General features: G+C 35.2%; 2 long non-coding RNA genes across 2 annotated transcripts in view; both read right to left on the reverse strand.

Annotated features, from left to right (window-relative positions):
* Positions 1-129: 129 nt before the first annotated feature.
* Positions 130-23665, reverse strand: part of LOC115948138 — a 44647-nt gene continuing 21111 nt past the window's right edge. Inside the window, exons 3-4 of the long non-coding RNA XR_004081984.1 lie at positions 2674-2729; positions 130-1670 (exon numbers count right to left, since the gene is read on the reverse strand). This is a non-coding gene — a long non-coding RNA (uncharacterized LOC115948138). The remainder of the gene's footprint in view (positions 1671-2673; positions 2730-23665) is intronic.
* The window catches only part of LOC115948139, a 22799-nt gene continuing 7210 nt past the window's right edge, over positions 8077-23665 (reverse strand). The window contains exon 2 of the long non-coding RNA XR_004081985.1: positions 8077-11345. This is a non-coding gene — a long non-coding RNA (uncharacterized LOC115948139). The remainder of the gene's footprint in view (positions 11346-23665) is intronic.

A 23665-nucleotide genomic window follows, 5' to 3' on the forward strand; every position in this document is an offset into this window, starting at 1 on the left:
GCAGGGAGAACCAATTAATTACTATAGCAACCGAATGATAGACAAGAACTGGACACTGAAAAACGCGGGAAGGAAAAACTTGGGCAGGACCATTAACAGAATATGAAAGGGAAATAAGAACGAACCATCAAACACACCACAACATAAGACATTTATTATCTTTGAATTAACTTCTGTAACCATGAGTTTTGACAACTGAGAGAAATTACTGACATTGACAGACTTGTGCAAAACAGTTTTGTTCACACTTTTTCTTCATATCAGTATTGTCCTTTGTCCTACATATTTTTGGAGTGAGGATTTTGATATTAAGAACCTAGATTTTCAACCGCCTGTTTACAGACTTCCCACTGAAATCAGGTCACACCTTTGGAGTAAATGGAATTTCTGAACATGAAGCATATTGTTTGCAATGGGTTTAGCATTTTAACTTGTTTTCTGATAGTAACTTGAACACCCTGATATTTTGGGGCAGTGTAGGTTTTTCAGGTTGCATAATGCCAGTAATGTTGGCAAGTTATTCCTCCTCCCAGCAAAGGTGGCAGAAGCACAATGTAGATATAGCATAATTAAATAATTAAGCATTATTAAATAATAATTAAACATCATATAAATGGCACCAATTTTGTCTTGCTGAAATTATTAGGAGAGGCAGTATTTTATTTTACACTACAGAGATCTTAACAAACAGTGTTTATCATTTACTCTTTTCAGCACAAACAATTTTTTAAATCCTCACAAGAGAGAAACAATTAATGAAAGACATTTCATAATTGATATCTTTCTAAGGTCAGACTACTATCCATAATGAAAATGCCATACATAACTTATGTAACCTTGATGAAACAGAATGAGACAGATATACCTCCAGGTATAGACCAGGGCATATTTTCTGCTGCTTTCTAGCTAATACCATTTAAAGAAAACATTTCAAAAAAATCATTCCATAGCAAGAAAATTCATTTTCATGCATATCACTTGGCAAATCGTACTTATCTTATTTATTTGTGTAATCCTAATTTGGCTGATTTTTGACATCATTTTATGTCAGGTCCACCCTGACGGAAAAGAACTGTAATCAAAACCTGTTCTGGTGAAGAGGTAAAGAAAGCAGAATTTGTGAATTTTCTTGCAAAAGGCTTAGTAGTAATACGCTACATAATTTTACTGCCCACACTATCTTTTTAAATTCTCTGATTTTCTCATAGTGAAATTTCTGAGGTTTTAAAGGCTCTACAAACTAACCAAAAGCAACAACACTCCTGTGTTTGCCATTATGCTGAATATTGTTAGGTAAATACTAGTTAGTTAACCTCCAAGAAGGTACTTCATTATGGCAGAAGTCTGGGCTATCATTGTTAATAAAACCTGGACCTAGAAATTACTTAGAAAAGCTTTTGGCTTCACCAACCAAATACTCCTCAGAAGAGGCTGATGTCCTCAGGTTTACTCATTCTAAGTGTTTCCTTTGGGCCCAGGCATTGGGGAACCTTTTCATCAGTTGACATTGTCAATGCACAGACAGTTGGACATACATCACTTCAGATTTCTTGCCTTTCAACAGTATTACCTCAGTTTGGTAGAGGAGATCTCATGCTGGTCTAATTCCAGGAATAATTTCAAAGACATCTCAGCCATTCTCCTCAGAAAGATGGGTCAATAGCCATGCTCTGAAACACAGAATTTTTAAGAACATTAGAAAAATGTTTGCTATGATGCTTAGTCATTTTTTAAAATGCAAATCAAACTTTAAATCACAAAAGCTCCCTTCTTTGATTCTATGTGCAATACACTGATGCAGATGAGGTGCTCCTCTACCGAGAGATGAATCACGAATTTTAGAGGTAGAATGACACACAAATACTTGCACAAAGGTGTTTCTGATATTTTGCTTTGATATTCTTGTCTTAATAAATTCATTTGTATTAGAGTAAAACGGCAAATGAAATAGGAATATGCAGTCCCCAAGAAAATGAAAAGCACTTGAAATCTCCTAGTTTTAACCTGAGTTCTGATAGTATCTTGTACTTTACCTATAAATAAGCTCTACCTCTGTGTATACCTCTATTGATGTGAAAAGGGAATAAAAACATAATTTACAGTTTGCCAAGGTGACTGTGAGGATTTTTACTCAAAGCAGCCATTCTGTTCTAAGGCATTACATTATAAGTATTACTATTAGTGGAGGTTCATGCAGTAAATCTCTTTTAGAAAAATATTTGCTAGACAAAAATATCAGCCTAGAGCATGAACAATACATAAGATAATTTTGCAGGAGTGAGCGGCATCTGTTTAACTAAGTGGGGTTTTTTTTGTACTTAGCTTGCTACCATTTTACCTGCTGAAGTTCCAAACTATTTGAATCTAACCAAAAAGACCAGACTAAACTTTTTTTCAAGGGCAAAAATACAAGCAACCTGGACTGAACCTGTCCCATTTTGTCTCAAATACAACTTGAGCTTGGCTTTCCTTTGTTGTTTCCATAGCCCAAGAATAGGTGATAGGTTGCAGACTGTTTCAGGCCAATATCTTGTCTCATTGCCTCCTCATCAGAAAGCATCACATATAGGTTGATGGCTGACTCACTTTCTGGCAGCCAGGGCAGAGCAGGTTATGTTACACAGTATTTAGATACTTAGTGAGGATGGAGCTAAAGATCTACACAAGTCTTACCTGTCTTTGGCACTAGGCCAAATATATCAGCAATCTTGCAAGCAGCCCTTGAGGAACTGGGGAAAAGAGATAGAGACTTTGATTAAGGAGTGTGGGAACACAACTTCCAGCAGCAAGTCCATCTGATGGCACCAAAAACTCCAGATTTAGCTGTGTGCAACCCATGCACATAAAGCACCATTGCTTCAAGGCATACTCCAAAGCAGATCAGATAAATAAAAAAAGAAAGCAGACTACTGGAATGTTAGCTGCATGCTGCGGGCAAGTGTTGAATATTGGAAAGCATACCACAGAGATGTAAGCATACAAGGAAATTTAGGGTTATGAAGTATTATTTTTAGAGTGCACATTAACCTAAATGATATGAGAGAGCACATATTTTCCATCACTTATTAGGTAAAATTGTAAGAACATTAATATTACATACGAACATTGCCTTAACATAATAATTCTGTGCTTTGCATGTCTGGGTAAAAAATACACTTCTGATAGGAGTGCTGAATTATTTTATGCCTGAGGTTAGCACAAGTTGTTATTCTGAAGCTGTAACAAAGTTCAGACAGTCAAAAGAGAAATGGAAAGACAGAATTTATAATTTAAATGCAGTGCCATTCATAACCTCAATATATTCAATGAAACTGTGAGAAACATCTTTTTTCAAATTTCAAAGATCCATAAACATATTATAGGAAAGGGCATTCACTGCCTATATCCTCTAGATACTGTCATTCTCTGAAGTGAATTAATTTTGCATTTTAAAATATGTAATCACATGAAATAAAACAGCACATTTTTGCAGAAAACATTTCTCAGAAGTGCTTTGCTAATCATGTTAGAAACATACTAGTTGCTGGGTTTTGTTTCTTTTCTTTAAAAAGTTAATCATATCCAAAGGCTGCATTATGTAGTTAGCTGATGCTAATCATTCACCTTATCAATTTGACTTTATGTCAAATGAAAGGTTCTTATCATTTAGCTGTCTTTCAGTTTGTGTCAGGCTGCAATGCAAGATGTGTTTGCAGAACAAACTTAAGAATAATGTATTGTACATCCCTGATGTAGCTGTTTCATAAGGTCACTTCCTTCATTTGAGTTCATTGGTATGACTAATGCATGTAGAGTTAGGCATGTGCATTCAGCCCTGAGCCAGCAAATATTAGCACAGTGGCAGGGAAGTTAATCAATGCAGAAGCCCCCTGTATTCAGTATGGGGATACAGAAAACTGCCATGGTTGGAAACAAGGTGTTTACAGGACAGGGACCTTTGAAAGAAATTAAAACACAAAGCAGTTCAACTCTGCTTTCATAACAACCCATTAAACACACACACAAAAAACCTGTTTACTTCATTGTAATGTAATTTCAAATAGTATCAAAAGACTTTATGTTGGGAAAAAGAAGGACCATTCAACAGAATTATGTCTAACTCACTTTTTAAAAAAAGAAATACAGGAAAAATCGCTAATATGGTATTCTCTTTGTTGTGTTTATCCTCAGATAATTTCTACAACTGTGTTACTCTACATAAAGCACTTTCCTTTTGAGAGGACTGCAGTTCTCACAAACACGCTCCAGTAGCCTGCTCCTGAAAATAAGTTACTATCTCACTGGAGTAAGTGCTTCTTCAGCAAGAGTTGCAATAGGGTTACACTTGAGTAAGGGCTGTCTATAGTGAAGCAATTTTCTATGCGTGTGAAAAACCTTCCAAGAAGGATTTAACAAGCAAGACCTCAGTACTGCAATATCTGCATTTAATATTATGCATATGAGCCATCTAGATACCCTATAGGGGACCCTTGAGTGCATAAACATTTGAAATATTGAAAGTGACATTTTTTTTTTGATGCACAAGAAGAACAGAATTTTATTTTTTCAATGTTATTGCTGTTGTAGGTTTCTTCCTTTTTTTCCTTTTTCACTCCAAGTCTTTAGTTCAGTGAATTAAGCCATACAACCAAGACAACAGGGGTAACTTTTGTTCATTCTCACTGCCAAAAATAAAAACGTAGGGTGAAAGAGGTGGTGGGGGCAGAGGGAGAGAAAGAGGGAGAAGAAAATTGGGTCCATTCGGTAGATCAACAGATACGTAAGGTTAAGTGTAAAATCTACCCTTTTATAAGTTTAAATATATAAGTATTATGTTTATATGTAGACATGTTCATATGTGTGTGTATATATATGTGTATATATATATATATACACACACATTAATTTGGTATATGCTAGGTTCCAAAACACTACAATTTCTCTCTCATGAAGGAGACACACAAAGACTTATTTCACTTACTAACAGCATTTAAGGAATTGCTAATTTTTATACCATGCATATGTGATTCTCCTGCTATATGTACTGATTGAGGAAAGTTAAATTTCTAGAGATTTTTCCATATAGTATGAGAATCAATTTATTGAAAAGTTAAGCTCTTGTTACAACTTCAAACTTCTGAAAACGCTGTGGTCAAGTCAGTATTTTCCCACACACAGTCAGGCTTTATAAACTAAGTGTTTATTAAACCCTTTGACTAAATATGAGAACAATTTTTAGAACTTGATAAGGGTCACATAAAAAGGCTTTCTTTCATTAACAATTTCAGCTGCAAGTACAACCTAACAGAGCCTGGTGAGACAGAAATTATAAACAAGCTTGAGCAGCAACTATTCAAAATGCTAGATTGTAATTTTTAAGACTGATTTTTTAAAAAATCAATAAATGTACTATTTTCCAGCCCAAAGGAAACAACTTTCCCATTTCAGTGGAGGCATCAAATGTGCCCTCGCCAGGCTGCTTAACAATGGTCATTCCATTACCAGCAGATTGAAGAGAGAGTTACATGACTCATATCCTTATCTCCTGGGAAAAGGCCCCGTAAGCATCCTCCAGTATGTCAGCACCCTGCTGCTGTTGCAGACTCTGAGCCTCCTTCAGAGCTTGTTCTTGCTCTGACAGCAGCCTCAGGCCCTTGCTGAGCACTCCTTCTCCTGCTCACATCCTAACTGCCTTGCAACAGCTCAGCTCCCAGTAAGCCCTGTTACCCAGGAGATCTAGCTATCACTCACCACGCATCTTCTTCTATCACTCCAAGTCAGAACAGCTCTCCTTGCACTCCATGGCTTGGTGTATCCTTGAATTGTCCTTCTTTTGTGCAGAAGCACCACTCATGCCTCTCACAAGCTGATTAATTATACCCTCCCTCCCTAACCCCCCCTCTCCCCAGGTGTGATTTCAGGCCCTCTCCAGAGCTCACCATTTCCAGATGATGCTGACAGGTGTTAGTGATGCAGCAATTAGTCCACCACCACTATCATAGTGTGCAGTGGGCAGCTTCTGTATGAAGAAATGGCTTCCTGGCCTAAAAGCACTAGACTTTTACAAGCAAAAGAATGCCTTCCAGCAATTTAATTGAGTTATTGATGCTGACTCTTGTTCGAAATATTTTTGTTCTTCCTCCCAAATTCTGTGTCAAAACATCCCTCTTTTTCATTCCATCTTTCCAAAATGTATTTTCAATATGACACTGCAAATACTCTTGCAAGCAATCCCCTCAATCACCTGTGCCATTTTCTGCAGCTTCACTTGCCTGCTTACTCTGAAAACACAAGAAGAAAAACACTTGAAAACAAACTCCTAGTAAGATGACTGATTTTACTTTTTTTTGCGCTATAATCTCACTTGTAATATAAACAGCAAAATGACACTAGGCATAGATAATTGCTAAAAAGAAAAGAACCCAAGCATTCATATATTAATACTTGAAAATCAGGTTTCTACAAGTTCTGTGTTTTTCCATTTATTTCAGCAGCAGAAATAAGTGCTTATCATTTCTGGAAAAATGGGTCACATTGGACAAGAACAAGATTTTCCATGAAATTTGGCAGGTTGAAAAAACCCCAAACCCAAGCTCTGCTATCTTTGTTTTCCCACAGAACATCATTAAATCCCAGGCTTTAGAAGTACTACATCTCTTCTGTATAGAATGAAAGATACCAAAATTCTCATTAATTGTGTGTCTGCTACTGCATGGCAGCAGTAGCAAAATATTGCAAAGTTGTAAACAACAGTAAAATGAAAGAATCTGTGGGAAATGTTTATAATATACACAGAAGGTTGTGTAAAAGCACAGATTGTACCAAGGAAATCAGAATAAAAAGTTGTAAGGACTAGGCTGGGAAAAGTGCTGTTTAGTGACACAACAATGTGTACTTATCTGCAGTCAAGCAGGGTACTCATATTTCACAAACTCAATGAAGCTGGGCCATGTCAGTGACTATGATAAGAGATAGGTGATACCAGTGGTGGTTTTTATGCATCAGCAGCTGGCTGAATAAGTGGCATTAAATTAAACATTCAGGTGAGTAGTCAGTTGTACAACTTCAACAGAAATTGTTCAGAGCGAATATCTCAGAACAAAATCCAAATCCTAGCACTCAGCTAGTTAAAAACCTCCAAACATAATAATGAATTGTATGAAAGTCACCATCATATATAAACACCCATAATATTCAGAGTTTTTCCTATTCATCTGGTACTTAATGAATTCTAACCTTAAAATTCAAATTTTAATTTCATGGCAATATATTCTAAGTCAGATTTTCCCAGCACAGGGTCCACTGAAATGTAAGCATGGATTTTGCAATTGTTCACAGGATCCCTCACATGACAAATCTGGCCCTATTCTGATTTGTTCTCTGGACTCAAAACAAAACAAAACAAAACAACAACAACAACAAAATAAATGTTTAGATAAAGCAAAAGACTGCCTCTTTCTGGGGTGCAATGCAATAGTCTGGAGCAGAGCGGTATTGAACAATGAAATCATGTGTGAAGGGTTAGAATTCTGGATAGACCCATTTCCACAAGAAAGCAGTGACTGGATATAGCCAAGCAGAAGGATCAGTATGCGAAGAAACATAATCAAGAATGCATATGAAGAAAATCTGAATATATGGTTGTTATCTGGCAGGTGGTAGATGTGTGGAAGCAAGTGTACACAGAGGTTTTTCTCTCTTTGTGGTTATGATTCTTATTTTTCAAATAAATAGTGTCTATAAATAAAGGGATAAAGCTTCACCTCAATTAAGAGTTTGTAGAAATACAGTGAGGTAATTAAGAATAACACCAAGAAAGTTACTCTGCTGCATACACGAGGATATCATTGCACCTAAAAAGAAGTTCAAAGAAGAAAGTTTTGATATAAATTTGCTGTATCTCCAAGAAAAGAGAAATATAAGTATTAAAGTCATTAAGTTGTATGATTTTACCAAGGTCACTTTCATGTAATCATAATTTTGTTGGAGACTGATTTATGAGTGGACAGATTTGGCAAAAATGTCAAATCACAAGTTTTTTAAATAAATACGTTAAAGAATACTTTGTTTTCATTTCAAATAAATTACAGAGTTGTATATTTTTTCATATTTATTTCAAGGGTAAGGACACAGGAGAATTCTGTTGCACAAATAAAAACTGTAGAACAAAAAGAAGCAAAGGACTTCTCTTAGTTGTTAAATTATTTCTGAATTTAATGAAGCACAAGCTATATTTGATGTTGGAGTATGAAGCCCATGGAAAATTGCAGATTTTTTTCTCTATTGGAATTTCAGGATCCAACTACTACCACTGTTTCACTACTAAGAATGCATATTTTTTCTTTGACTTTCTGTCTTTGTTAGGCATTAAAATTTCTTGAAACACTAAAATTTTTAAGCATTATATTTTAACTTTTTAAGCATTTTTAACCTTCTTAAACTTTTTAAAATGCTTCTTTAAGCTTTCTTAGGCATTTTATTTCCAAAACAAACATTTTTTTTCCCCCAAAGTTTACTTTTACTACAATTTCATCACAAGTCTAACAACAGAATCAAATGAGACTGATGTAAATGTCACAGCAAAAATTAAATAACCTCAGTTATTTAGCAAAAGCAACTTTACCTTGCGGTTGATTATTTCAATATTTATAACTTCCAAAATAAATATACTAGCAAACATTCAACAATATCACACACATCTTGCTTTAATTTTGATGCCAAAGCCTGGAATTCCCCATGGCTCCTGCTAGGAAGAAGGTGGGTATTTCTTAATTCAGTTTGCTGAGGATGTGAATGGAGAAGAGACAAAACAGATGAAGAAGGCAGCCAGGGCACCATGGGTAATACCATTAGTAAAAAAGAGAGGGCAGAAGAAGGTCAAATATCTAGGTCAAATTAGGCAGGGCAATGTTATCAGGAAGTCCGCATACAAAGGCAAAAGGGCCTGGAATTCAACCACAAGGTGATGAGTTTGAGAGACATACAAAACTTCACAGGGTGTGCCCAGCATCTTTCAGAATTATATTTGGAGACTAACTTTTCATCATCGTACATTAGTAGTGACTTCAGAATTAGGTCCCAAGTGTTTGGGAATGTGCCTGGAAAAATGACATCATCTGTTTGTCAGATTATTTTCATTAAATAGAAGTATCTGAATGAAATGAAGAAAAACCAAATGTAAGAAGAACAAAGTGAATTCTCTTATACTGTTGAAAAGGTTCCTGGGGCAGTAGTGGGCTCCTGTTCTTTTCAAGATAAAACATTTTAAGGAACAATCCCTCAGTGGCATAGAAAGGTGACCTATTAGGTCTTCACCATGCTTTATTTCTGTGGAACTGAACAGATTCAAAGCAAAAGAGCAGCATTAAGAAATCACAAACCCTAGTTTAGGGCAAAAACCTTATTCCATCAATGTTTGTGTGACCTGTGAAAATGCAGGTAGGTAAGTCTTTGCTACCATGACAGAAATGGAAGTACCATTTCTGTACCATTAGCAAAAATGCTAAAGTTGGTGCTTTTGCAAATATGTGTTAATGCAGATGTCCTAGTGCAGAGCAAACTATACATCTGTTTTGAAGACTCCTACTTTCATGAAATAAGAAGCATGAAATTTCATTAAATAATATAGGTAACATAACAAGAAAGTAAGGCAATACCACCTGCTATACAACACAAGTGTTGAATTAGAATATGAAGCATCCATGAAAAAGTACAGTCAAATGCCTGAGAAATATCCACTGCACTAACTTTATCTGAGCCTAGTACTGTTTTACAGAAAATTGCTGTGAAGAAGCCACAATGAAAACTTATCTATTCATTACTGATTTTTTTTCATTTTGAGTACTTTCTGTATAATTTTGACAATTAGTTTATCACAGAATACTATGAACAAATATTTTAAAACCATCATTATGCTAAAAAAACCCATAGTCATTCCTGTGATACAATATGAAGCAACAAAGAAATCTTTGTGTATAGTCCAGCCAACTAAGTTAATATCATCCCTGGATCTGTAGGTTTACAACCAGAATCCTCAAACAGAAAAGTGAGAAGTGCAACAAGCAATACTGCTGCGCTGCATTTCATTATGGTCACTGTTCTGGTCTATGAAAAGGAGGTTGCACTCTTCCTTCCACCTTCCAAAAGTAAAACCCTACAATACTGCAGGAGCAAGGCAGTGGTCACACAGAGCTATTATCACCCTGTTCTTCAGTGTTAGGTTTTTATTTTGATAACACTCTACCTGAGAATATTGTAAGAAACGTCAAGTAAAGCTCTTTTGGTCCCATGTGTGCTCTTAAGGTGACAAGAGTACAAGTAGAGAAGGGTTTTTAAGAATATTGAGGGCTAAAGACTGGAAACAGTGCAAGAGCCTGATAGCAATTATGGCCAGAAACCTTCACAATGGCACAGCACATGTACTATTCATCCTGCTTTGCTCTTTCGTTATGTTGCTTACACATCTATTTCAAAAAATACCACAAAGACATTTTCCATTGAGGGGTCTTCCTCAAATGTGGGTACAGCTGCCTTCCCAATGTAACACTGTTGCGGTGTGACCGCTTTTCTGTTCCTAGTTTTGTTTTGTATTCAAGTTATATTGTCAGTGTTTCAAGTCATGTTCAGTTGGTATGTTCTGTTCCCCCCATTTATATGTTATAATGGTTCTGCCTTGGGCTCCTTCCCTGCCTTTCCCCCTTTCCAGTTATCCGCCAATCCCCAGGTTGTCAGGGTAACTCCCGCCATTTTGTATCAGTTCTTATGTCAGTCTGTTATCCCCTCCCATGTTACTATGGTTTCTCCTAAACCCCTCCTATGTTTCCCCGGCAACCACCCTGTCCGTCACTCTCTGCCCACACCCTCCCCCTAGAACCTTCTACTCTGGGCAGGGAGTGATTGGAGCAGGAGTTGCTGTCCCTCCCCAGTGCATCCCCCATTTGCTGCTGCTTTGTATCAATCATTACGTTCTGTATTCTCATTGGCCTGGGGGCGGGTTTCTCCTCCCCTCCCCTCGGGAACCCTCTGTAGTCTCTGATAACCCCGCCCCTCGGCGTAGTTCCTGCAGCCTCTTTGGGGTCTTGATGATGTCCGTATCCTGCTGCGGAGAACTGTCTCGCTTCCAAATTATTCCTGTGCGCTCGCCGGGGTCTCTCCTGCTCATCGGCCAAGGGTGAAGCTCCTCTTCCACAGCTGTACAGGAGTCATCCTAGGAAGCAGTAAGCTGGAGCCTGTCTCCTGACTGGAGCTGGTGCTCCGCCACGACGCTGCTTCCCCAGCCAGGCTGCTTGCGTGTTGAGAGCTAGCCGGAGCTCGGAGACTTGCACGCCAGCATAACACTGCTCTTTGTATGTATCTGAAAACAGTATCTGAAAATGTGTATTTAATGGGACAAGTTTAGGTCTTTTCCATAATCACTGCATTCCATTTCCAACTCCTTCCCTTAATTAGATGTTTGCAGAAAATATCTCAACACACATCTGACTTGCTGTATTTGATTTTGCATGCATTACTTTTTTCCCCTCGTTCATCATATGTTAATGTACCTCATAGTACCATAGGAGTTAGAGATACAGTCGCTTAAAACAGAGGTCCAGATTACATGCTTGTTTCTAACATAGTGATTTTCTTATTGCTATTATCTTCACTGAAGGTATTATTCATGATCCCAGTACATCTCTATAATAATAGTCTCTGTATTGCAAAATTGTTTGCAAAATTATTACAGAAACATGCTGTTTCTGCATTCCTTTATTGTTAGAATCTGATATTTTTATTTCAGAATGTGTAACTAAGTCTATAAAACGTATTTTTTAAGAAAAAATGCCTAATCCCTATGTGTATAGCGAAAATAAAGGCCAAAACTGAACAAGAGCAGTTGGAAGATGGTAAATTATATATTTTAGAGCAAAATTTTTTGTCTCTCTCCATTTCTTACCATATGAGTTATAATGCTTCAAAGTAACATCTCGCCTTAGAGAAAAATTATATAGCAACCTAAAAGGTTTTTGGCTGATGCTGAGGCTGACTTGGCCTTTGTGGATAAACACATTTCAGAAACTTTTCTTGAGCCTTTTGACACTGACCAAACACTGTTTCTCAGCATTCTAAACAAAACGGAATTTGGCGTTTTGGTCAAGAAAGGGTAGTATGAATGTAGGTAATGCACGGTTAACAGATTTTTTTTCCTTTTAAATTTTAAGTACTTTTAATTTCACTTTTTTTTCCCCTCTATTCTGTGAAAAAGGGAAAAGGTAGAAAATGAAATATTTAGCATCTCAGCAAACCATTGGTGTGACACGAGGCCTGAGCAGGACCTCGGGACTGCTAGAAAAGGATTTAGTTCATATAATGGCTGTGATTTCTGTTTATGGACACTTTGTATTTGATTGTGTGTTGTGTCAGTAGTCTGAGATCCTCAACAGACACTTTTATTAATTTTAATTTTTTTTTTATTTAGCACATAATGCAGATAATCCAAATTTCAAAAAAATATTACTTCTTAATCAATGGGAAACATACAGTAATAAGAAAAATGCTTCCTGGGTCTTAAATTGACACCAGTTTATTCTGAGACATGACTTTATAATTTAAATTTAGTTAAGAAAGAGCAATAGATGACATCCTAAAAACAGTGCTGAGATGACAATAATGTCTTATTTATATGTATATTGGTACATAAGCAGACTTGATTAAGAAAAATTAAGTATACATATATTTTTGCAGAAACTGGACTGAGTAGAGCTGAAATTATTTAATCCATCTTTAAAATCTCCCATTAAAACTACTATTCTGTGTTTCAGTATGCATATGCACGCATCAATGTGATTCTTGAGATATTTTATACTCTGCAGTATTGTAAATTCGCCTTGCCTTTTACTGCTTCTATGATGGTTAAGCATACATAAAATGTACTGTAATTTTGGTCCTGTGATTCTTGTCACAATGGATAAAAGTCTTTAAATAATGATTCCAGCAATATCCATTACCCACTCACATAAAAAAAATAGCAGGTTTTTCTCTTATTTATGCCAATTTGTTTTTTAAGGTACTAAACCAATTTAGAAGAGTTGGCTGGAGTGACAGATAACCATATAACACACAGCACAGAGTTACTTCACTGATTTAGGAGAAAGATGATTCATCATGCTTGAATGATAAGCGTAGGAAAGTCAAAGGGTGTAGGAAAAAAGAGGAAGAAGAGGTCTCTGAGACTTGGGAAGAGGAAACAAAATGCATATTGGAAACCATAAAGAAAAAAGCTATATAAAAATCAGACAGAAAATAAACCAGAATAATAAAAGAAAATGCATGCAAAAGACTTGCAGGAGTCTTCCTCTGTCTCAAAAGAGGGTTGATAAAATTTTGCACAAAAGGGCTACAAATGCAGAGCTTACATCAGATTTTACAGAAGGAGGGGCTTTATGCTTTTACAGTACTCTTACAGACAAAAAGAAAGCTTAATTTTTCATTCCAGTGGAGTATTTGATCTAATAAATAGCTTTATTAAAGAAAGAATACCTTGAAAGTACCTTAGGGAACCTTGTGTAAATCATATTTTCTGATCATATTTGTTAAATCATATTTAACAAACCATAGCACTAATCTTAAAAAATTATTGGCGTATAAAATATCAAATTTAAGATATTTCCAGTTTCTAGATCTGAAAGATATCTTGGTTTGTGTTCTATATAAGAATACAATTTCTCTGAGGATTTTTTTGTTGGGCTTTTTTTCATACAAAACCTTTAATCACAATCCTAATGAATTTGTAATCACTGTTGTGCCACATGTAATTTCCCTTAATTCTGTGGGAATTAGGTATCTAGTAGAAAAAATAATTGGAATTGAAATCCTTGATCAGATTGACTTGACTCTCCAGCTGGCCAGCACTATCTAAATTGAAGAAGAATAACTTAAAAATAGCAAAGGCCCACGATGAAGTTACCAGTCCAGAGGAAAAGTTTTGTTATTTGACTTGTTGATTGTTTATCTGTATGCAGTTTGTTTCTCATATAACATAACTGTGGCTAATTGAGTTGTCATAAAATACCTAATACTCTGCTGGAGTGTCATCCTGGTTATTGCTTTTGGAAGTGACTTCTATACATCAGTTATGTAGCTTACCTTAAGAAACACCACTTCCTCTCATCTGGTTTAAAATATTGTTTTCAGGTTTTGAGAATTATCCCATTTATTAAATGCAGTCTGCCTTGCTTTCTATGGCAGAAGTTATTATATAGCACCCATGATTTTACTTTTGCAACTATTCACAGGTATTTGATCAAGATTACTTAAAGGAGCAGTTAAAACCCCAGTGTTAGAGAAATGAATATAACACTACTCTAGAGTTTATGTGCTAGCAGGTTACTTTAAAACATTAATGGATAGGCAGAATTGACAGGTTTTACATGTAAGGGACTATACTAATGAAACCAGAAATACTGTGTTGAAATGCTGAATTATAAGGAGTATGATTTACAGTTTATTCCAAAGCAATTACTATCTATGTGTAAAATTTTAATGCCAGAAAAAAATACAAAAGCATCTCAAACTTTAAATGAGAGTGATTATATGAAAAAAATTGCTGGTTTTTTCATAAGTAAATAGTAAAAAATCAATGCAAAATGTATTTTCATAGCAGACAATACTTAAATCTAGCTTAGTTACTGTTTCAGAAATTTCTTAAGGTGGCCATATGCATTTCAACAAACACCAGTAATTTTAGTCCATGGTGTGTTGCTATTTAATAAGTATACTTTGTTTTCCTCATTTTCTTTTGTTCAAGATTATTAATTCCAAAACCTGAAATCCTAATAAACTGTCCTTGAAAAACAGCTCTGAATCTCAGTTACATTTACATTGTCATTCTGTAACCCTGGTTCATTGCTAATTGGGTTCGTTTCTGCTTTTACCTACCAGAGCATTTTCTGGGTTCTTCCCTTATGTTTGCTATGTAAACCCACTATAAGCCTCACACCCCTGCCAGTAACACTCTCCCCTATGCGAGATTTTTGGTTATCTCAAAATTTATAATACAGTTATATTTGGGTATTTTAAACCTCCTTCTTATTTTTCCCTGGATTTCTTTATCTATCAAAATATTTTCCCTCCTGCTTTCAAATTTGTCACTTCTATACTTTCCAGAAGTGTTGGTGGGTTTTTTGTTAAGTGTTTTTTTCTGTAAAATGTTATGCTCAGTTAAAAAATTTGTCTCCTTTTAGCACAGCAACAAAATTATTTCCAGTCAACCTAACTGAAACAAATTAGGCCTAGGAGAAAATAGAATAGTCCTAAGCCACTGTATATTTTTTGTCATGGAAGCATTCATAGCTGTGTTTAGTTCTTTAATCCAGTTTTGTTCAACGGCATATACTGTATATGTACATTATTTTTTTTTACCTAAAGACATAGCTAAACTAAGTGGGAAAAAATCATGTCAAAACAGTGATCTTATTGATGCATTAGTTAAAGTTTGTTCAATATTTTTAATAGATCACTTGGTAAGTGTGCCAAGTATTTTTTTTGGCTATTACTATAATTCACAGTCTTTTGGTTTCTTCTGGAGGAGGCACATATCCTTAGGAAGTCAGTGTGATTCCCTCGCTTTATTTTGAGGGAATCGGAAAGATGCATCCTCTGTTTTATAGGCGGTCATGTATTATGCCATGAATGTCACAGCCTCCACACACTTAGGGCCACATCTGCCAAAGGTAAAACCATTTTTAACAAAGGATGCTATCAAATATACTACAGGACTGAGTCTAAGACCTCCATGAGAAGAAATGGACTGTCATTCCTAACCTGGGGAAAAAAGTTAATACTTTTATTCCTCTATCTATGCACATACTATCTCCTCAAATTCGAAGACAGATTCTTTTAAAGTGTTTTCATTTACATATGAATTATAAACCACTAACTTACAGGAATATGTAAATTAAATAGGCATGTAATATTAGACATAAAACCCACAATTTTTATCTTTAAGAGAAAACTTAGGTGCTCAAGCATGTAACCATTACAAGCATAGAAATTCTTATGTGAATATGCCCTATAAGGTTTTACTTACGCTGTTGTAAATCTAAAGTAACTCCTTTGACCTTAATAGCTTTACTGAAGATGTACCCCTTGTACAGATGAGACTAGAATTTGGCCTTTTAACCTCAATTAAGCTCCATGCACGCATAGTATCATACCATGAAAGTCAGGATATCTGAAACAGGTCGTCTGCATGAAACACTATCAGTAGGGAAATGTTTAGGCTGTGATTTTTAGAATGTTTAGGCCTAAAGTAGGCTTAGTTAAGTCAGTGGCAGTCTGACATATTCATCAGCAGTGTCCCTGGGCAGAATGCTGAATTTAGAGCAACTCTGGGTGTATAATTCCCAGTCAGTTTACTTAAGAAAAAGTTACTTAGAACATATGCTAAAGTAAACAACGAGATTAGGGTCAATGTTCTGTCTTTGAGGCCTTTCTCTGGCTGAAGAATTAAAAAAATACTAGTTTTTCCCTTATGGCCTAAAGAAGACCCAACAGCCAAAATATCACCTTTAACTTCTGAGTATCAACTTCTATTTGGTATCAATTTTTCTTTCATTTTCCAACTTTCATACAGCTACCTCTCTATCAGTATCCAATTTTTATGAGACATCAGGTTTTTCTTCTGTAGGAATCTCACAGTGATGCCCACCAGGCAAGTGATTTTTTTAGCAGAAACTACTATTAGAGTCAGTGGAAAATTCTAATTAAAAATCCATGTCACAATCTGACCCAAAATGAGTGAAAAATTCTTTGTGAAAATCAAAAAATAAATGACATTTTAATTCAAAATTGGAGGCTTTGAATGAGCTTCTAGAAGTGTACACTGAAGAGTATGCATTGTCTTTGGCTTTTGACTACTTTCCAGGTACATAGGGAAAAGCAATCAGATTATAAGTGGATTGAGAAGCAGAAAAAAGAAACTCATATCAGTTATCTGTGTGGAGATTTTTGCCCTATTCTCTTCCACACATTTCATGCTTAGTAGAAAAAAAAAAAAAAAGAAATGCAATTATCAAGTATTTCATTTCGATTGTTATTATTTTAGAGGTATAGTTTACATTCTTAAAAGGTCCCTAAATACTTTTCAGTTCAAACAACTGTTATACCACTGACACATTGACAATACCATATTCACTGGTATTTATTTTCATATTGTATGTTGCAGTATTTTTCTGTTAACTATTCAAAAATACCACCTTTTTTAAAACACTATTTTTATTCTTGTTTAAAAATAGTAAATTATATATATATATGCTGATTTTGGTACTTTGTAGCTTCATTTTTGAGATTAAATTGTAAAATCTGTTGATACTTGTGAAAGGTAGAAAAATAACTGTTGTGTAACAATGAACCTTTTATTTTCCACATATTGAATTGAAGTGTGGAAGTAATATTAGAATACCTAAACCACTGGTTCGAAAGATTAATTTGGAAATTAATCTTTGACACAAATACATTCAGCAGCAATAAATTTTTAAACCCTTTTATTTACTCCTGAACTGGAACATCTATAATTTTAAATTGCCTTTATGCCAAACATGGAAAAAAACTTTGCAAAATGTTGCACTTCAACTGGAAAAATAATTCCCCTCCTTACTTTAGACACTGTAGTCTTACATGAGCATGTTTCTGACAATATTTTTCACTTTATTAACTCAATAAGCATCAAGCAAGTAAGCAGGATTTATTTTGTGGTCATGGTGTTTGGTATTTGGGTTTCGTAAGGGGGCATTTTTTGTTTGTTAGTTTGCTTGCTTTTGTTTTCTTAAAGATAGTTGTTTTCTTTTTTATAATTTAGGCTCAAGTTCAGAACAAGCTTTTTTAATGAATTAAAATGGCCACATTTAATAGCCACAACAATTTCAGAGTTGCAATCAAAAAGTGTAGGGACTCTGCTAATTGTACCAAAGTGCTGTGCAGGGAGAATCAAATGTTGCCAATAGAGGGATGTAAAACAAATTCATTAAAACTAATGCAGAAATTTGTGTCTGCACTACAGTCTGTATAGAATAATAGGTGGGAATCTAGAAATCCTGGCTTTAGCTCAATTTTTACTCACGTGAATTACCAGAAAATATTGCCAAACTTTATGGTGACTGCCATGATTAAAATCACTTTTTAAAGAAAGGTGCAATCTTTCTTAGCTCTTGATTTGTTTAGGCTGAGAATCTGCCAAATTTCTGAGCAGGGGAATCAATAGCTTTGCTTAAATTGCTCATTGTCATAATAGAATCTTGCTCTTTATTACTCAGCTTTATTTTATCTACACTAGTCACCTAGTCACCAGTCTTGACTTAATTCTATTTTCCAAATTAATAAAAGCAATGTTTGAAATGGAAATATAAGTGAGGGAACTGTTAGAAAAAGGGAAATTGATGCTTAGCTTTCTGATTAACTTAGGCAAGAATACATCTACGCAAAGAATTTAAAGTCACATGCCATGTATTACCTCAACAAAGATATTTTTACTTGGATTTAGTATTTATTATATTATACCTAGTTTAAACTAGTTATGTTAACTAGCATGCTCAATTATAATTTTAATTTTTGTAATTTTCAATTATTTTTGATTTCTTTTTTTCGTTTAAATCTATTTCTCATTCTTTTCTTTGTGAGAAATAAGTGTTTGTGTTGATAGAACACAAATGCAATGGTCAAAATTATCTACATTCTAGAATTTAATAATAGAAGTAATTTCCCTATTATTTCTTATTTTGGCATTTTAAAATCGATTGTAATATCAGGTGTTCCCATATGCAAATATTTCACCATGTTTCCTTAAAAGTCTTGCAGTGGTGTTATTTTCCTTTGTATAAAAGATTGTTAGGTGTAGAGGGAGGCACTTTTAGCCATGCAACTACAACAACATGTCTAGAACTTGATTAGACAGCAGAGAACTAATCTCACCTTTGATGCCATGAAAGAATATTAGAATGCAGAGAGATGTGTTTTGATAACAGTAAGACCAAACATTTTCGTTTTTTTCCTTTTTTTTTCTCTGAGTAATATCAAAACACTTCAGCAAACATGAAACTTATCAATAGTAGTTTTTTTTCCCTCTCCAGATGTGTTCTCAAGCACTTCTGTTCTTATGTTCATCTCTTCTGACCTCATTCAGCAAAAACACAGTGTTTGTCCCCAGTGAAAGGAAGAATCCTTCAGTAAAAGGCAGTATAGAAGCATGTACAGCGCATATCCAGGATATCTGATCTGATATCATGCAGCTCAGCATTTAGGTTCTGCGCTTGACTGTTTTATTATCAGTATTGCAAGAGTTTAGATACTCACACAGTACATCTCACGGTTAGGAGAAAGAAAAGACACTTCATTGCTCACTAGTAAACTACAACAATATTTACAAAGAGCAAATCAATACAAACCTTGACTTTTCATATATGTCCAGGCCCATTTTTTTGACATGCTGGATTTGTGTATAATAATAATAATAATCACAAATGCAAAGTAGAATTCTTTGGTTATTTTAATATTGCATCTAGTAAACTAAAACTTAAGAGTGTGTCCTTCTAGGGAAAGGGTATAGTCCAGTATGCAAAAATAGTTTTTATCTCTGTGCAGTGTTTAGGATAAAGGCTTCAGCACCAAGAAAAGATAAGGAATTTTAAACTTGACTCAGCTGTAAAATAATCCCCACTTTCTGTCTACATAAGGAATGCACCATCTAAGCTCTCCCACACTGATGGGAGATTTGACCACCCAGTAACAGAGCTGACTGATTGCCCAGTATTTAATTATACTCATATTAATTTCTTCTAGGTGCTCCATCGGAAGACTGAGATTGTCAGATGGAAAGTGGAAGCATACCCCAGCTCCACTGATGGCAGTCAACTAAAGAGCTCTCACTTACCGTTTTCCTGATCTGTTCTGGTTTTGTGGAGACTGGCATTAAAGCTCAGAAAGGAACAGTCCAGTTTTATCTGTGGGTTGTTCTGTCAGAAATTCCTGATATCCTACATGACATTTCACTGATTGCTAGATTTGGGTCAGAAAAGAAATTTCCTTGAGGGCACATTGACTCTGTCTTGAGATATTTTATTGTTCTTTCCTCTGCATTTGAGAAGGGAAATTATGGTCTTTCAGCTGCTGAGTGTCTACTACAAGATGCTGAGCATTCTCAGCTTCTATTAAAATTCAAATCAGCATATCACAGAAGGCACTTTGGTTTTTGCAGGATTGTATCTTTGCTTGGTCCTGAGGAGAGAAGGGCAGGGCAGGAATTAACCTGGCCAAAGCATGAAAGTTTTGAGAACTTCAGTTGATCTACCTAACCTATCTTCACTGAAAAGAGAGTTGTCACCTAAATGTGCAGCTAACATGGAAAAAAATGCAGTTACCAGTACTCAGAATGATAAAACATAAAATCAGACCAAGATCCAAACTGGTTCCCAAGCAGTGCTGAATATGCTCTTGAGCATGTATGTTCTTTGAGGCCATGTCCGAACAGAAGACTCATTTTGGCAAAATAATATAGCAGATGTTTAACGGTTATTCATAAACAATGCTGAATATTCCTTAATTATACATGTATAAATAAACTCCAAGTTAGATAACTGCAGTAGCAGCTCAGCTGTGCCTATTATTGACTGAAGAGGATGGCAAATTATGAATTTCCCAGTGAAAATATGTACATTTAGGTCTTTCATGAAGAATTTCAAATTAAAAAGAAAAATATTTTGAAAGAACAATAATTCCCTCAAGCTTTCTTAATGTATGAAAATTACTTTTAAAAAGACACATAATTTTGGAGGAAGGTTATCTCTCAAGGTCTTCTGAAAGACAGTTACAGAGTTGAGAGATTAACCTGCTTAAAAAAATAATAAAAGCCTCCAAATAGTGAGCTTCACAATGAGGTGTACCTTATATTATTATTAATAAACATTTATGAAGAATTTTATATATGAAGTGCCTTCTCTCCATCTATGTACACCTATACATTTTTTACATTAATGTAAACATTTGAGACTACACATATAATTCCTGATATACACATATACACATGGCAAGCATTTTGTAAGGATGCTGTATTACTTCCAATATCTTTGCAAATAAAGATAGGAAAAGGGTTTTTTTAAATCCTGATTTATAAGTTAAGATCAACAGATCACATTTTGATATATTAGAATCTCCATAATGTTATACTTTATTTCATTACTACTTGAAATTTACATTTTATGGAATATTTTAAATGGCAATTAACATTCAAAATTTAAAAATATGTTAGAAGAATTCTTTAAAAAGAATTCTTCCAGTATTCTTAACTGATTAAAAGAAATTTAATGTTATTTCCTTCAATAGGTTTTTTGCCTTTGTGAGGAAGACTTAATTGTTTGTTTTGTGAAATATTGACTAAAATGTAATTTACCCATCTATAATCTGCCCCAAATTTTCTGTACAGAAAGGATTATAACTAAGCTATACACAGATTTTATACGTAGCTAGAAGAGAAATCATGTAGCAAAACCACAAATCATGTTATTTTGTTAAATTTACTCAAAGTAAACTTTTTCTTTACTTAGTAAGTTTCAGACCTTAGGATTTTGGTACAGCAGTTCCAAAACTCTACAAACTTTGTTGTGATAATCCGTTTCTATACAAATCCATTGTCTATTAAGTACAAATTTATCTGGAACTTTAACTTAGATTGGGAAAAATAAATTTCACAAATGCATTGTAGAATGAGTCTTCATGGCAAGATTATAATAAAACTTCTTATTGTAAGTTACTGTACAGATATCCTCAATTGCTGTATAAAGTTTATTCTTAGCTTTGCAATGCTTTACATTCTGACTTACTGAAGAGCCTCTCATTTTACCCATCACTGCACATTTTTTCCTCTTTAAGTACATACCCTTTATAGCCTTTCCTGCTGTTTGGTAGAGTGAAACAACCAGAGAAACTGGATGTACATAATATATGTGGGGCTTCTTTTTTGACAGTCTTACTTCCACAATCCCCTACCATATTTGTTAGGTTGGCTTTAGAAAACAGACTTTCCAACCTTAATCCTCATTTAAATACTGAAAAAATGCATGAAATAATAATAACAATAATAATAATGATAATAATAATAATTGTTATTATTAATTTTGTTGTTGTTACTGTTATGTTGTTGTTTTGTTGTTGTTACTGTGATTGGTAAAACAAGACTGGCAAACCTGAGGGGAGAAAATAAATAATTTCATTCTCTTCTCATTTTAAATCACAGCAAATACAAATTAATTCTATTAACCATCGCTGGGGACAGCTAAAGTCAATAGGTCAGACAATATCCTGGTTTTTAAAGGGTGATTTCTAACACTGATGCCCTCACTACAAAAAGATCATCTTCTCACTTACTTACCCTAAAGGACAGCAAAGATCTCATCCCAAGACCAGCAGCTATGCTCTCTGTGTTTAATTCTGACAGAAAAATCATCTTCTGCACTGGTATGGAGGAAAAGATAGCAAGCACAGAATATCTGAGGGGGAAAACAAGAAATGGAATGTGGAGAAACTGCAAGAGACAGATCGTGTGAAGGCTGTGCCCACACTTTCACCAACCCTTTGTGACATATAATACACACCAAGATATAGTTGGCATCATGAAATGTCAAGGCAATATTTGAGCAAAAAAGACTGTATGAGAAAAAGTGTAAGACAACCCACTGACTTTGTCATGCCTAGTTACTGTTGGAAATTATAAGGGAAAAAAAAAGTTAAAATGGATTCCCTTACAATTCAGAATATTCTCTGATACTGTGATACTGTGATTAAGCATTGATAGCTCTTTTTTCCCACTCCTATTTCCTTTTTAAAAAACATATAATTTCTGTTATTTTTAATGTGGCCTCAGCCGGGTTTCAGGGTATCCTCAGTGGGCTACCACAGGGTCCCTCATAGCGCAGTCCTGTTCAGCATAGCCTGTCCAAGTTCCCAAGCAGCTCCCAGGCACAGGCTACCTTAGCAAGCTTAGGTGATACCAGCTCTTTCGTGATTATCAGCTCATTTTGTGATTTCAGCTCTTTAGCTCGCTAAGTGCCTTAGGCAGATGCAGGGAGAGAGAGGAGAAGTGCTGTGTGAGGTTCCACAGGGGTGTCTTTATTGAATCTTCTGCCCAGAGGTTCTCAGGGACAGCTTTTCTGCCCAACTGGGCAAAAGTAGGGGTTTTTATAGGATATAGGAGTTTTAGAAATTGTCCAATAGTAGGGGTCGAAAGGAAAGTGACCTATAGGCTTACGGAGGGATAAGCCCTTTCCAAAGTCAGAAAAAAGAGCTTCTAAGGTTCAGTCATCATGACTAGGCATTTCCTATCTTAAGGTGCTGACTGCCAGGGAGGCCTTGCAGGCCCTATGCCTTCTACAATTTTTGAAAGGTCTTTTTTTTTTCTCTCTAATTTGGCAAACAATGACCAAAAAAGTTCTACACTGGAATAAATTCTCTCTAGGTAGTTGATTCTATATTGTACATAAAATATAATCTATATTGCATAAAGTCTATGTACATGTGTATATAAATATAGACAGATAGATATATGTATATATGTATAACTGTAAATGATGCACAGCAGTGATGGTGCCAGTAAGACATAGAGAACAACTCAGAGACACCAAATCAGCTCTCACAGCATACTGTCAAAGTGCTTGAATTTGCT

The sequence above is a fragment of the Geospiza fortis genome, unplaced genomic scaffold (genome assembly GCF_000277835.1).
Source record: "Geospiza fortis unplaced genomic scaffold, GeoFor_1.0 scaffold279, whole genome shotgun sequence".
NCBI lineage: Eukaryota > Metazoa > Chordata > Aves > Passeriformes > Thraupidae > Geospiza > Geospiza fortis.